The sequence below is a fragment of the Ceratotherium simum genome, chromosome 4 (genome assembly GCF_057802395.1).
Source record: "Ceratotherium simum simum isolate JZ-2026a chromosome 4, ASM5780239v1, whole genome shotgun sequence".
Taxonomy (NCBI): Eukaryota; Metazoa; Chordata; class Mammalia; order Perissodactyla; family Rhinocerotidae; genus Ceratotherium; species Ceratotherium simum.
In genome coordinates this window covers 39,690,164-39,704,498 of record NC_141903.1, presented here as the reverse complement: position 1 = coordinate 39,704,498, position 14,335 = coordinate 39,690,164, and the positions used below count along the sequence as shown (strand labels likewise).

General features: G+C 47.5%; 1 long non-coding RNA gene across 3 annotated transcripts in view; it reads left to right on the top strand.

Moving 5' to 3' along the window:
* Positions 1 to 14,335, top strand: part of LOC106803349 (uncharacterized) — a 161,498-nt gene that overhangs the window by 135,485 nt on the left and 11,678 nt on the right. For 2 of the 3 annotated variants that reach the window (XR_015551963.1, XR_015551962.1), the window contains 4 exons: positions 5,813 to 5,869; positions 6,117 to 6,202; positions 7,054 to 7,234; positions 9,233 to 9,455. This is a non-coding gene — a long non-coding RNA (uncharacterized LOC106803349). The remainder of the gene's footprint in view (positions 1 to 5,812; positions 5,870 to 6,116; positions 6,203 to 7,053; positions 7,235 to 9,232; positions 9,456 to 14,335) is intronic. The other variant, XR_015551964.1, reaches the window with a different exon arrangement.

Below are 14,335 nucleotides of genomic sequence, written 5' to 3'. Positions count from 1 at the left end.
AGAGCCTGGTGTTGTGGGATTTGATCTCGGTCACACTAGGGCTCCTGCCCTAACTGCCCCCTCCCCTGGGCTGTGAGAGCTCTCAGGACCACACCGGCCAGGTGTGCTGGTCCACAACCTACACTGGCCTCCTTGTCGAAGTTCACGAGGTCTGGCTTGGGTGGTGTTGCTACTTCTGCGTCCCACTTGGGCATTAGATTGTTGCTAAGGCTGAGACCGCTGAGTCCTGTGTCCTTCCTCCCCACATAGCTCGGAGATCTGCTGTCTTCCTGCCATGCTCGGGACCTTGCCAGTCATGGAACCCCTGGGCCACCATCTTCTTCTATTTCTGAGGACTGTCCCCTCTCTGTTATGGGTTGTATTGTCTCCCCCCCGAAATAGATATATTGAAATCCAGTACCTCAGAATATGACCTTATTTGGAAATAGGGTCATTGCGGATGTAATTAGTTAAATTAAGGTGAAGTTATACTGAAGTAGGGTGGGTCCCTAATCCTGATGTCCTTATATGAAGAGAAGAAGAGATACGGAGACACACAGGGAGAAAACCATGTGACGACAAAGACAGAGACTGGAGTTATGCAGCTGCTAGCTGAAGAATGCCCAAGATTGCCATTACCAGCAAATCACCAAGGAAGAGGCAAGGAAGGATTTCCCTACAGATTTCAGAGGGAGCATGGTCCTGCTGACACCTTGATTTCAGACTTCTAGCCTCCAGAATAGTGAGACAATAAATTTCTGTTGTTTTAAGCCACCCAGTTTGTGCCACTTTGTTACAGCAGCCTTACGAAAGTAATACACCCTGCATTTCAGGGCCAGCAACTTTCCTGTCCCTCAAACATCTGTCCGCACTCCCCCCTCCAGGAGGGTCCAGTGTAACTCCTCCTCAGTGGGCATCTGGACTAATTTTGGTGGTGGATGCCCTTTTTAGAGCATGAGTGTTGCAAAGGTGATGCTGAGACTAGCCACTTTTCTTCCATTGACCAATTCTGTTATTTAGTTCTCTCACTGTTTAGTTCTAAGCAAAACTATGTCATATGAGCATGTGACCAGGGCTAGGTAAAGTTTGGAAGCCAACATGCAAACGCGTGACTTTTCCTTTCAGTTTGCTCTTCTACTGTGGAGACCAAGCTGAGACCCAGATTCGATGAAAGATATTTCTTGGAATGCTGATGGAGCAGGGCTCTCTGTGGGAAATGTAAGACTTGTGAAAGTCAAATGTTTGTGAAATGCAAACTCGCTCACATTTTTATGGCACATGGCTGCCAAAATCAGAGCATGAGCTATGGGGTAAAGAAAACCACCCATCAGCTCCTTGTCCTTTGTGTATACAGAGGATAGTGTTGGGATATTGTTTCACCTAGCCTTGGGCTCTGTGGGTACTGGGGGTGTAGCTCTGAGTTCTGGTCTTTCTCTCCTTGGTGCTTATTCCAGAAAGTCTCAGCCTTGAATTTCTCACCCACCATCTCTCAACCGCCCTCAGCATTAGGGCTCCATGTCTGCCCCTCCTGGTCTTTAGCAACTTGATCAAAGGCCTTGGTTCTTACCCAGGCCTTGGAGACAGACAGCTTTCAGACAAGCTTCAGCTTGTGTGTACTTAGCCCTGGGCTGTTCCTGCTCCATGATCTGGGGTGAACGTGGGAGGGCATAGGCTGAGAAGAGATGAGGTCCTAGGGCTCTGGAGAAAGAGAGGAATTTCTCCAGAATGGCCAGTGGGTCATACAAGTTATGATCAAAGAAGCTACAAGCCAGAGAAGCAGGACCAAGCCTCAGCTCTGAGATTCAGTCTTAGACTGTTAGTTTTATAAGAAATGTTTATTGAGTAGATGCTCTGTACCAGGGGCCATGTGCTGAGAAGAGTGATGAGCAAACCAGATTGACATCCCTGCCCTCTGGTTTACGTTCAAGTGGACTGCAACAAGAGAGTGAGCAGGAAGGGAAGGCAGGAGGTCCTGTGCTGGAAGGATTAGAAATGAATTGGGGGCCGGCCCCATGGCTTAGCGGTTAAGTGCGTGCGCTCTGCTACTGGCGACTTGGGTTCGGATCCCAGGCGCGCCCGACACACGGCTTCTCCGGCCATGCTGAGGCCACGTCCCACATACAGCAACTAGAAGGATGTGCAACTATGATATACAACTATCTACTGGGGCTTTGGGGGAAAAAAAATAAATAAAATTAAATTTAAAAAAAATGAATTGGGAAGTGGACTGCTCTGCTCTGGGACAGGACAAATGATTCAAGACAGAGGCTGAGCAGTGCCTCGTGCTGTGGGCATGTTTCCATGGAGGACCAGCATCAGGCCATTGGGGTGGAGTTTAAGTCCCCTGTGAAGACTAGATGGTGGCTATGGAAGATCTCAATGGGAGCATATCAACCAGTCTTCTGTATGCTTCCAGTGAAGGGGATGGAATTAATAAAATCTTGAGCAAATCCAGTGGAGATGGAATTAATAAAATCTTCACCTAAACAACATCTTCCCATGAGATATGAAGAAAAAGGAGACATATAAATAGAAAGAGAAGAGGTGGAAAGAAAGGCTGATACTGGCCTCCTGGCCACCAGTGCACAAAGACCAGTGTCCCCAGGCGTGGCTGAGCAGGGCCTCTCCCTGGGTGCCTGGGGAATGACCACCCACACAAAGGACTGTCCTCTCAGTTGCCACCCGGCATGAGAGCCACGTGTGGCTTCCTGGGGCCTCACATGTGGGTGTCTGTGTTGGGGTGTCTGTGACACTCCAGGTGCTGGCTTCTGGCAGTGGTCAGCATGGGAAGCGTCCATCACAGATTGGCGTGCAGAGTGACTGGGAGGAGGGAGTCCCCAAGTGGGCTCTCTTGATCGTCATTTTACAGAGCTCCCTGCAGCCCAGCAGCCCCTACTGTGCTCTGAACGAAGAGCTGCTGCCTGTGTGTCTGGTCTGGACTCCCTAGGAAGGAGTGTTAGCAACACCTACCAGCCGGCTGCAGCCACAAGCAGGCTGCCGTAGGCAACAGCCAGCTGGATGCGTTAGCCTGATGAACCAATCTCCAGGGAAGCCCTCTCCTCCCTGTAGAACCTTCTAGCCTTTTACAAAAACGCCTAATTCAGGTTACCTGAACCAACCATTAGCTTCAATCAGAAGTATGCGATAGGGCTGGCCCCGTGGCTTAGCGGTTAAGTGCGCGCGCTCTGCTACTAGCGGCCCGGGTTCGGATCCCGGGCGCGCACCAACGCACCGCTTATCCGGCCATGCTGAGGCCGCATCCCACATACAGCAACTAAAAGGATGTGCAACTATGACATACAACTATCTACTGGGGGCTTTGGGGGGGAAAAAAAAAAAAGAGGAGGATTGATAATAGATGTTAGCTCAGAGCCGCCTTCCTCAGCAAAAAAGAGGAGGATTCAGCAGGATGTTAGCTCAGGGCTGATCTTCCTCACCAAAAAAAAAAGAAAAGAAGTATGTAATACACACAATCACACACACACACAGACAGAGCTTTGGGGTTCATCGTTGGCCACGTATTTTTGCAGACTGTTAATTGACATTACCATATCTGCACCCATCTAACAACCAGATAATTCCCTTCCTAAGACATTCTGTGAAGAGCAGGATTCTGGTTTGGCTCTTTGCTCTTAAAAGTCAACTCCAGCCAAGAGGATGCTCTTCTCGTCCTGCTGCAAGCCAAGAATGTTTTCCCACTTTGGAGCCCTCATGTTTTGTTCTTTTCCATCAATACTGCCTTATGAGATTATTTCCTTGTAAATGACCCACAGACAGGCTGTGTTTTTGGGAGGCACGTGTGTGTGTGTGTGTGTGTGTGTGTGTGTGTGTGTGTTGTAAGCTGGCATTCTGGAACTAAGGAGAATTAAGTATTGAGGCACAAATGGTTTCGTTACATAGCTGCACTTGGTATTGGTCACCTCCCCCCTACTCCCCAGGCCTTTAATTGTGCATATTTTAATCAGAACAGCACTTCTGGTCCATATGCATAAAATTTAACTTTGGCTCATTTAGCGAGGTCCTAAGCTGGGGAAATTTTAGCTCTGGAGAAGGCGTTTGGTTTTTTTTAATTAAAAACTTTTTGAGATTCAAATGCTGTTGTAAGAAATAAAACAGAGAGATCCTCTGCCTGGTTAACCCAGTTTCCCACAATGATAACATCTTGCAAAACCATAGAAAATTATCATAACCAGGATATTGATGATGGTACAATCGAGATAGGGAACAGTTCCGTCACCACAATGACCCCACCCTGACCCAGCTCCCTCCCTAGCCCCTGGCAACTGCTACTTTGTTCTCCAGTTCTGTAATTTGGGGATCAGTCCAGTCTTGGCAAAGTTGACTTTATTCCTCACTAGTGTCCTAAGCCCTCTGCCATTTGGACAGATATAAAGTTAAGCTGTTCTCCAGGATCTTCGCAGTCAGCATTGTGCTGCGGTGGCTGATAGTGCTGGTCCTACAGGCAGAACCCCACCTATAGGAATTACTAGCCGTGTGACCTAAGACAAGTTACTTAACCTTCAGATGCAAAATGAGGATGATAATGATGGGATTCAGAGAGTTGTTGAGGAATTAACTGAATGAATAGATTCAGCTACTAAGGACAGTGCTTCTCAAGTCAGGACAGGACAGTGAATGAATAGATTCAGCTGCTCAGGACAGTGCTTCAATGTCACATGAATTGCTTGTGTCCTGTTAAAATGCAGCTTCTGATTCAGCTGGTGGGAACTGAGAGGCTACATCCCTAATAAGCTCCTGGGTGATGCTGATGCTGCTGGTCCACTGCCCATGGTTTGTAGCAAGGACTCAGAAGTGTGCTTGATACAGAAAAAGCACTCAAGAATTGTTGGCCATGTTTTTTCAGTGTGAGTCTGAGCTATGTTGGATAGAACCCGGAGCAGGAAGCCTGAGCTTCAAGGTTCAGAGCCTGGAATGCCCCTAGCTTTGCCAGTCCCAGGGCTGGACTGGACCACAAGAATGAAGCTGATGGTCAGCCTTGACTGAAATGTGTGAGAGAGTGTGCATGTGCCCCTGGTCCCGAATGCCTGTCCCCATGCTGTTTCCTATAGGAAGAGGCACACCCCAGGAGTCACTTTGCTCCCTCACTAGCATCTCATGCCTCCAGAAATGCAGCTCCTGCAGGCTGCCTCCCTTCTTCACCTGGGCAGGCGGACAGGGTGTGAGAGAAGCAAGACTACCTTTGCCCAGGTAGCTGTGAGCAGCTCTAAACTGCCAAAGGTTGACTTGCCCTTAATACATCAGGGATAATAATGGGGATGATAGCTGTTGCCTAGGAATGGCCCTACTATGTGTCCTCCTGGAGTCTCCAGGCCTCAGGTGACCATGGTTACCAGTCCTGAGCTGGCAGCCTTGGGGAAGATGAGCAGGCTGGGATTTTTCTGTCCAAGGAAAGTGGAATGCCGTCTTCTAGACATTAAATCCCACAGCCTGGTTGTAAAAATGCCAACAGCACGAAAGTACGTGAAGTTAAAGAGTCACCCTCCTTTCCTTCCCTTCTCTCATGCTCCTCTCAAGGAGTAACCAGTATCAACTGGTTGGTGATTGGCGTGTCTCTTCCCGGTACTGTTTCTATAGGCACACAAATATATTTCGTTATAGAAACAATAATGAGTCATATCACACACATTGTCTCACAACTTCACCTAGCCCTTTCCACTTCAACATAAATCCTGGCACTTTGTTTCATGTCAGCATGGAGACCTGCCTCATTCTCCTCAACAGCCACATACAACAGTAGGGATATACTACAGTACGTTTAAACCGTGCTCTGCTGATGAACGTGTAGTTGCTCTCTGAATTTTTAACTTTACAGGTTGCAATGAACATTCTCTAGGACAGATGCCTGAAGGTGGAATTGCTAGAGCAAAGGGTAAGTGCGTTTACATTTCTGATAGATGGTGCCCTCCCAAAAGATCGTACCCTCCACTAGTTATCTTCCACTTAGAGTGTGTACGTGTCCACGTGACACGTCCCTGCTATTGTGGGGTTTCATCAAGCTTCTTCATTTTTGTCAATCTGCTAGGGAAAACACAATGTCTCGTGCTGGTTTTAAGTTGCATTTCTATAATCACTAGAAAGGCTGAGCATCCCTTCTAATGTTTATTTGCCATCTGCAGCTCATGAAATGAGGTTTCCAGCAGCCCCCTGGCCACCAGCTCAGCTCACCGCCGAGGAGGCACCACCAAGAACTCCGCCAGAGGAGGTAAGCAGTATTTATTTGTTTAATGTAAAGACTCTGCTGCAGAAGCAGTCGCTGAAGCCCCCAGAGGGCCTGCAGCTCCTGTTGGAAGAAGGAAGAAAGCTTCCGTATGACACCAGACTCTTTCTGTTCTGGTAACTGTTAATCGTCATTCTGTGTCTGGGATGATGCAGCTCCAGCCAGCCCGCCTGCATCCGACAAGAGGGCCATTCATGGATCCGCATGGTCCAGTGTGATGAGGCCAGTGGGAGAGCCCTGGGTCTGGGGCCAGCAGACCCAAGTTCGAATCCTGGCTCTTCCTGTGGAGGGCATGGGTGACCTTCCCCTGGCTCTCCTGCCCCTCCTCCTCTTTGCCATCTTGCTGCTTTCAACCTGCCTCACCTCGTCCTTAGGCCTCACTGCACCCTTGGTCTCTGTCTTACCAGCTCCTCTCCCAAACGCTGTGAAGTCTCTTCTCCTCTGCCCTTGAAGGGAACTCGTCTGGGTGTCCTCCAGTTCCCTCTCTACACATTCTAGTTCCTTCCACCAGCACCCACTGTGCAGCTTCAATGTTGGCTCCCAGGAGAGGCAGGAGCTTTTGCCTGGGCCCCAGCTCACATCCCTCTGCCCTTGCAGAATGCCACCTGATGCTTTGTTCCCAGGAACTCCCATGATGTCCACACCTGAATGTGTTTCTCCCCAGAGCTTCTCCTCCTGAGTGCTGGGTCTTAGTAAGTGGTGTTGACTAGTCACTTGAGCCAAAGACCTCAAGAGTCAGCCCTTGGGTCCTCCATCTCTGTTGCTAGAAACTTTGTGTTCTCTGCAGAGCTATGGACATGTGATTTTAATGAAACTGCTCTTTGCTGCTTAAATAGGTATCCATGGCAGGCTGGACTGGGACTCAATCCAAAGGAAGGGTGCCATGGCAGACTCATCATTCTGACCACCCTGGCTTTGTTATTGATCCAGCATGTCATGTCTGATGCTCTGCAAGAAGCCCCCTGGTGGCCTGCCTACATCTCTCCAGACATGCCCGAATATGTCTGAGTCCCAGTGGTGAGTTTGGACCAATCTGGAATGGATACTCCACTGCAATGGGAAGTGGGATTATGAATGACTTTTTTCGATATCAAATTTTCTTAAACACTCTTGTTATTCTTTTTTAAATAAGTATCAGATCCATCCTCAAGTCCTGCTTCCAAGACTTCTGAGCTTTCGTTAGCCCTCTCTGCTCCATGTGATGGAATGTGGGCTCTCACTCTCCTCAGGGGCCTACACTTTGAGGTCTCATGGAACCTTTAATAGGTTCTGCTCTATAGGATGGTTATTTGGGTACTTTTCTCTCCCCCTCTAATGTGTATATTCTTTGAAGACACAGAGTGCTTTAAACCCACTGTGGGTGCCGTCACTGCTCAGTGAAACTCCAGCTGTGTGTCTGGACTCCATAAGTACATAACGTTACTCATGTGCCATGAACTGGCGACAGAGGTGAACTGTAGGTGACACAAGGTTCTTCCGTGGAACATCTAGGACACTGGGATCTTGTTTTTTTTTCCCCCTGAGGAAGATTGGCCCTGAGCTAACATCTGTTGCCAATCTTCCCCTTTCTCTTTTTTCTCCCCAAATTCCCAGTACATAGCTGTATATCCTAATTGTAGGTCCTGCTAGTTGCTCTATGTGGGACACCGCCTCAGCATGGCTTAATGGGCTGTGAGTAGGTCCACGCCCAGGATCAGAGCCGACGAACTCCGGGCCGCTGAAGCGGAGGGCGCGAACTTAACTGCTACGCCACCAGGCCGGCCCTGACTCTGGGATCTTGGACTTGCTTTGTCATCATTTCATTGGGACCCTCGCCAGCTCTTATGACTCCTCCATCTCAGTGTCCCATCTATAAAATGGGGGAAACAGCCCCTACTCTGGGGATCTGGCGAGACTCTATATTTAAGTGCACTGAACCATGGAGAGCAAAACTTCTCCATTTATTAGAGGGCTATTTTCAGTAATCTGTGCATTTTAGACCAGGAAATAGTGGTGTGGTTTTTCAGTAAAATACCCCAGTGATCGCCTGTCTTCAGATATCTTTCACATAAAGAGCTTATGTTCAGGAAGAACTCAGCAGGTTGAAAGTGAGGATTGAAATCCAATTCCAGTCACTCCTGGCCTAGATCCCTCTGCTCCCCAGATGTTTTCCTGTAGTCTTGGAGAACTTCTGGAAGTGGGGACCAACTTACAGCCACGGCCGAAAACTGGGGTCCTTACTTTGGGACATGAAGGCTCTGGGAAGATTTAGGAAAAGCTTTGATTTCTAGTAGAAGCCTGTTGTTTAGGAAATCAGAGCGAGTTTGGGGGCAGGAGCCTTCATGGTTCAGGAGCCCAGCTGAGAGTGGTGAGGGATCTGGGGATTGTAGGTGCTGCTTATTAGGAAAAGGAAAGCTCTTCCGCTTGCCCCACCTTGCTGAATTTGGAGGACTGAGGGGAAGGGAGGAAGGAGTTTGGTGGGAAGAATAGCTCTAACAATGTCTCGCTTATCCAGAATTATGGGAATAAGATTTACCATGAATGCAATTCCCAGAATGTAGAATATCAGCCCTGAGAGCAGATTTTGAAAAAGTGTAATCATTAGGGAAGGAAATCTTTCTATTGGTTGTTGCACCTTGTCTGCCTCCTTCAAAGGAGTACATGGAGCAGCATTTTGCTTCTTCCGTATTTCAGCTTTGTGCCCATCACCTGCACCCTGACCTTTAGTTCGTCTCCTTGGTTCTGAAACATGCCCCATGCTTTTCCATCTCGGAGCCTCAGTGGCCTTGTCTCCACGTGTCTGCATCCTATGTGTCTTCAGCTCTGTATCCTCCTAAAAGCACTGTTTGGCGTCTAGCACTCAGAGTAAGTGCCAAGTAAACATCTTAGAATGAGTGACTGAGGGCCATAAAAAGCCCTGTCATTTTAAAGTTCTGTCCAGTTGGCAAAGCACATTTATTGTCTTTTTTGAAACAGTAATGTCCTCAGGGGCATCCATGAGGGGAAGTCCTGTTCATTGTTTCCCTCACTCTACAGACATTGCATCACCTCCTTCTTTGTCCTAATGCGATGCCAGGCAGAAGAAAGAGGAAAGACGAGTCAAACCTTGTCCCTTCCCACCAGGAGCTCACGATCTAAAATTAAGATAAAGAAAGTGGACACGATTCAATGTGGCAAGTGCTCTGCTGAGGCCTGTCCGACATGCCATGGAGCATGGAGAAGAGGGTGGCTCCCCTATATTTAATGGCCTAAGACAAAGGTATTTTTAAAATTCTCTTTGATTTCCATCATTCTTCTCTCTTTCCTGTCACTTCTTGATATACTTGGTACACCTACTTCTTACCATTTCTCCTTCCATCTTCTAAGCTGCTGTTTCTAATCTACTCTTTTCTAGGAAGTGGTTGAACTTTCAGCCTTTCTTTACAGCAGTGGGTTTCAACTCTGCCTGGATGTGCATTACAGGCACCCGGGCATCTACTTAATCCCCATGCTGCCTCCCAAGCTCCGATATTCTGAACTAATTAGTCAGAGGAGGTCCAAGACTTCCAGCTGATGCTGATACGCAGCTGGAGTTTAGAACTGTTTTATGGGCAATCTAAATCTATAGATTCTGACAAGGCTTGAGGATGGCCCTAGTCTCACTTGTGGAATTGAGTGCATGGACTTGGTGACAGCTCCTTCCTAAGCACAGAACCTATTTTTAAATCTCTGGGGTGTGAAGACACAGTCCTGGCCCCTCTGCAGGTTGTAGCAGCCAGTGGAAGAGTCAAACGGTGGAACGGCCCGAAGTGGCCAAGAAGGGCCAAGAAGTGGCCCCGTCCACACTCCAAGATGTCTTAACACCTCGTGAGCAGTCATGATGGGGGTGGAGGTAATTCCTAGTCAGGTGTTTAAAATCTCAGCTAATCAATATTGATGTTAACAAGGGGCCAGAGATTTTATCATAATGGCCAAATCATCAAAACTCGGGGAGAGAAGCTTCAAGACTTATGGTTTGGAAACTGAATATGAGCTTTTTATACACCCAGAAACATTAAACGTAACCCGACATCTGTAAAATCTATCTAGGAGGGCAAAGTTACCAAAGTAGTGATGATCTTTACCTTCTGATTTCTGAAATGTCTTCTCTGGAAAATCAGCCTAGTCAGACTCTGGCCACATCCAGTTGTCAGTGATGGGAGTCCCCAGAGCAGCTGCCTGGTGCTATTTGGCACCATCATATCAGATTATGTCAGTCACTTGGCAAACATTTATCGAGCACCTACTATGGGCCTGGCATACAGGAACACAGACTTGGATAAACACAGATGTTGTTCTTGAGGCATTTGCTGTACAAATGCATTTTCTCATGTACGAAGAGTGAAATCATGACCCGGGAGGTAACTCACAGCTGCCTGGTCCAGCCCATGGGCTCACAGAGCAGCAAACAAGAGCTGAAGAAGTCAACGAGGCAGGAAGCGCTTTAGGGCTCTGCTCCCTACACCGGAAACACAGGGTGATTGGCACGCCGCTCTTGCTTTCACCAGGAATGGGAAATGCGAAGATTACACAAAGCAATTTTTTTTTTTTTATTGTAACACTTAATTTTTATTCATTTACTATTAAATGTTTTTAAATATACAAAATTGTATGACTAACAATATAGAATGCCTTTGGGGCTGCCACCTAGCTTAAAAAATTAACTATTACAAGCATAGTTGTAGTTTCTTGTGTACCCCTCCCAAATGCACTTCTCTCCAACCCCTCCCAGAAGGAACCCTGATTCTGAAGTGAAAGGTTATCACCCTGAAGCATATCTTTATACTTTTATACATATGTAAATTTTCCTAGACAACATAAAGAATCATTTTGCATATTTTTAAATTTTGCATGAATGGTAGCATACTGTACATATGTAATTTGGTTTTTTTACTCCATACATTTTTATTTTTTTTTTTATTTTTTTTTAATATTATTTACTTTATTTTACTATTTTCATTCTCATAGGAAATATTAAAATAGTGCCATGTCCCTTACATTAAGTGGTCTCAGATGACCCAGATATGTGAGACTTGGTAATTCTTGAACACTTGTCTATATTATCTGACAGCCATTTATCACTTATTCCTTCTTTTTTTTTTTTTTTTTCATTGCCAACAATGTACTTATTTGTTTATTGCAGTAACATTGGTTTATAACATTGCAAAAATTTCAGGTGTACATCATTGTACTTCTATTTCTGCATGGACTACATCATGTTCACCACCAAAATACTAATTACAACCCATCACCACACACATGTACCGAATTATCCCTTTCACCCTCCTCCCTCCCCCCTTCCCCTCTGGTAACCACCAATCCAATCTCTGTCCCTATGTGTTTGTTTATTGTTGTTATTATCTACTACTTAATGAAGGAAATCATACGGTATTTGGCCTTCTCCCTCTGACTTATTTCACTTTGCATTATACCCTCAATGTCCATCCATGTTGTCACAAATGGCTGGATTTCATCGTTTCTTATGGCTGAGTAGTATTCCATTGTGTATATATACCACAGCTTCTTTATCCATTCGTCCCTTGATGGGCACTTAGGTTGCTTCCAAGTCTTGGCTATTGTGAATAATGCTGCAATGAACACAGGGGTGCATGTACCTTTGCAAATTGGTGTTTTCAAGTTCTTTGGATAAATACCCAACGGTGGAACAGCTGGATCATATGGTAGTTCTATCGTTGATTTTTTGAGGAATCTCCATACTGTTTTCCATAGTGGCTGCACCAGTTTGCACTCCCACCAGCAGTGTATGAGAGTTCCCTTCTCTCCACATCCTCTCCAACACATGTTGTTTCCTACACAAAGCAATTTAATGCAACAGGTACATAATGAGCATCAGCTCTGTGAGAGGGGAGGCAGAGAGGAAACACGCGTGGTCTGTGGCCTCAAGGAAGTCGCAGCTCGGTGACGGAGGGAAGACAAGTGCTTGGGTTATCCTAATACAATAATAATAATTCAATATAATTCTAATTCAATATAGTAACAGTAATAATAATGGCAGCTACCCTTTGGTGACCGCTCGCTGTGGGCCAGGCACAGTGCTAAATTCTTGTCATACACACATATCACACCCATTCTGTGATGTCCATGCACTGTCATTGTCATTTTACCTTTGAGAAAACTGAGGCTGTGACAGGATCACACAACCTGTATGGAACCTTCCTGAGATCCAAATCCAGGTCTACCTTCTCCGCAGCCTGGCCACTCAACTGCTGCCGTGCATCCTAAGAAGAGGGGCATAAAGCAGATTCTCTGGGGGCTGAAGGGGGGAAAGGACACTTCTGGATAGGAGCTGGATTGGGTTCTCCTAGGGGCAGACCCTAAGACGGGGATTTAAGCACAAGTAGTTTGTGGGGAGGTGATCCTAGGAACACTGACAGAGAGTAGGAATGCAAGACAGAGAAAGGAAGGGAAGGACACCAAATAAGGGGACATAATGGAGAAGTTCCCCCTTGGGCAACTGGATGTCAGTCCCATTGGGGCACTCAGTGAGCTGATGCAGACCACGCCTCAGAGTTGTCCTCCCTGAGTGGTGAAGTAGGGATATTGATTCCCATGCCACCGCCTGTCATTAGTTGAGGGCTGCTTGTAGGGGCCTGAACTCTCAGGTACTCTGGCTGCTAGCAGAAAAGGCAGCCAGCAGGGAGCCTGGGAGTTCTCAGTGAACAGCCTCCTGCATGGAGGTGCGTGCATGGCTCTAGGCCTGTCTCTGGCTGTGGCCCCTGGAGGCCCAGGGAGGAAGGAGGGCAACATAAGTCCTCACCCTCACCTATGCTGGGGAGGCAGCATGTTGTGCTTGAGCCTGGAGACCCACACCACTAACTCCTCTTCAGAATTAGAGGTCCTGGGGCTTCACAGGGGCGAGTTCAAGTCCAGCAGAGAGGAACTTCCAATCCGTAAATAGGCATGGGTACTCTGCAAACTTTCCCTTGATGACCAGCATGATATCCCAGCAATTCAGAGATCAATGATCTGGGAGTTTGTTAGTAACCAGTGTAGAAGCCTTTGTAGACAAGCTTTACAAGCGGTGCTGGATTTCAGGGCAGTGGGCCTGGATCTGAGTGTCGGCTTTGGTCATATCAACAGGGCCCGCCTTTCTGGAGTCTTGATTGGCTAACCTGCAGCATCCCATCTCACCCAGCGCAGACCTGGGATGCTGTCTGGGGGACACGGGGCAAACGACCCAGTGTGTGAGCTCTTCCGAAGTTCGTGAATAGAACTGCTGCCAGGAGGCCTCCCTGAGCTGTGTCCCAGGTGTCCCCCTGCAGTCCTCTCCAGGGATGGATGCAGAGCGGTGCAGAGGAGCTTGGGCTTGGGAGCCAGGGCCGGGATGGAGTCCTGCTCTGCTGTTTACTGGCTGTATTCCTCTAGGCAGATCACTTAGTCGTTCTGAGCCTCAGTTCCCCCATTCGTAGGATGGAGATAAAAATACTCAGTCCTTCTTAGTGTTGTTGTGAGCAGTCAGTCAGATAGCGCATTCACAATGCTTTGCATGGTGCGCTGTACAAAGCGAGGACTGAGGAAATATTAGCTTCTTATTAACACTTTGCTCCAACAGGGCTCCCACTCCGTGGGGGCAGGAGGGAGCACTCCGGTGCTTTGTGAGCCGCCTGGAAGAAGTCCTGACGTCATGGGAGCAGATGCTCTTTGCCTGTCTCTGTCTGTAATTGTCAGGCTTTGTTCTCTTCCGCAGTTGGATGTATCGGGTTCAAAAGACACATTGTCTCACCCTAATGAATAGATTAATAGCCTCCATCCCCAGATGCAGGAGACTTTATCAGCCTCTTAAAATGTTGATGATGTCTCAGAGAGAGAGCGTTAGGGAGCCACTCCTAAATAAATCATTCATTCTGCCATACCTGAGCCCCACCTTTGGCTGAGGGGTGGGAGCCTGTGGCCGTGGCACAGAGGGCTGGCTTGGAGGTCAGTCAGGGGGCACATGCTGTGGGTGCCCACCAGCTGGCCCCTAACTAACTGTGCGAGGAAAGATGAAAAACCTGACTCCAGCATCAGAGGCTGGAATAGGGCTGAAGGAGGTAGAGAAAGGAAAAGTCATGTCTTTCAAACTTGGGCTCTAGCTTAACACTCACAGGTGTGCTCAGACAG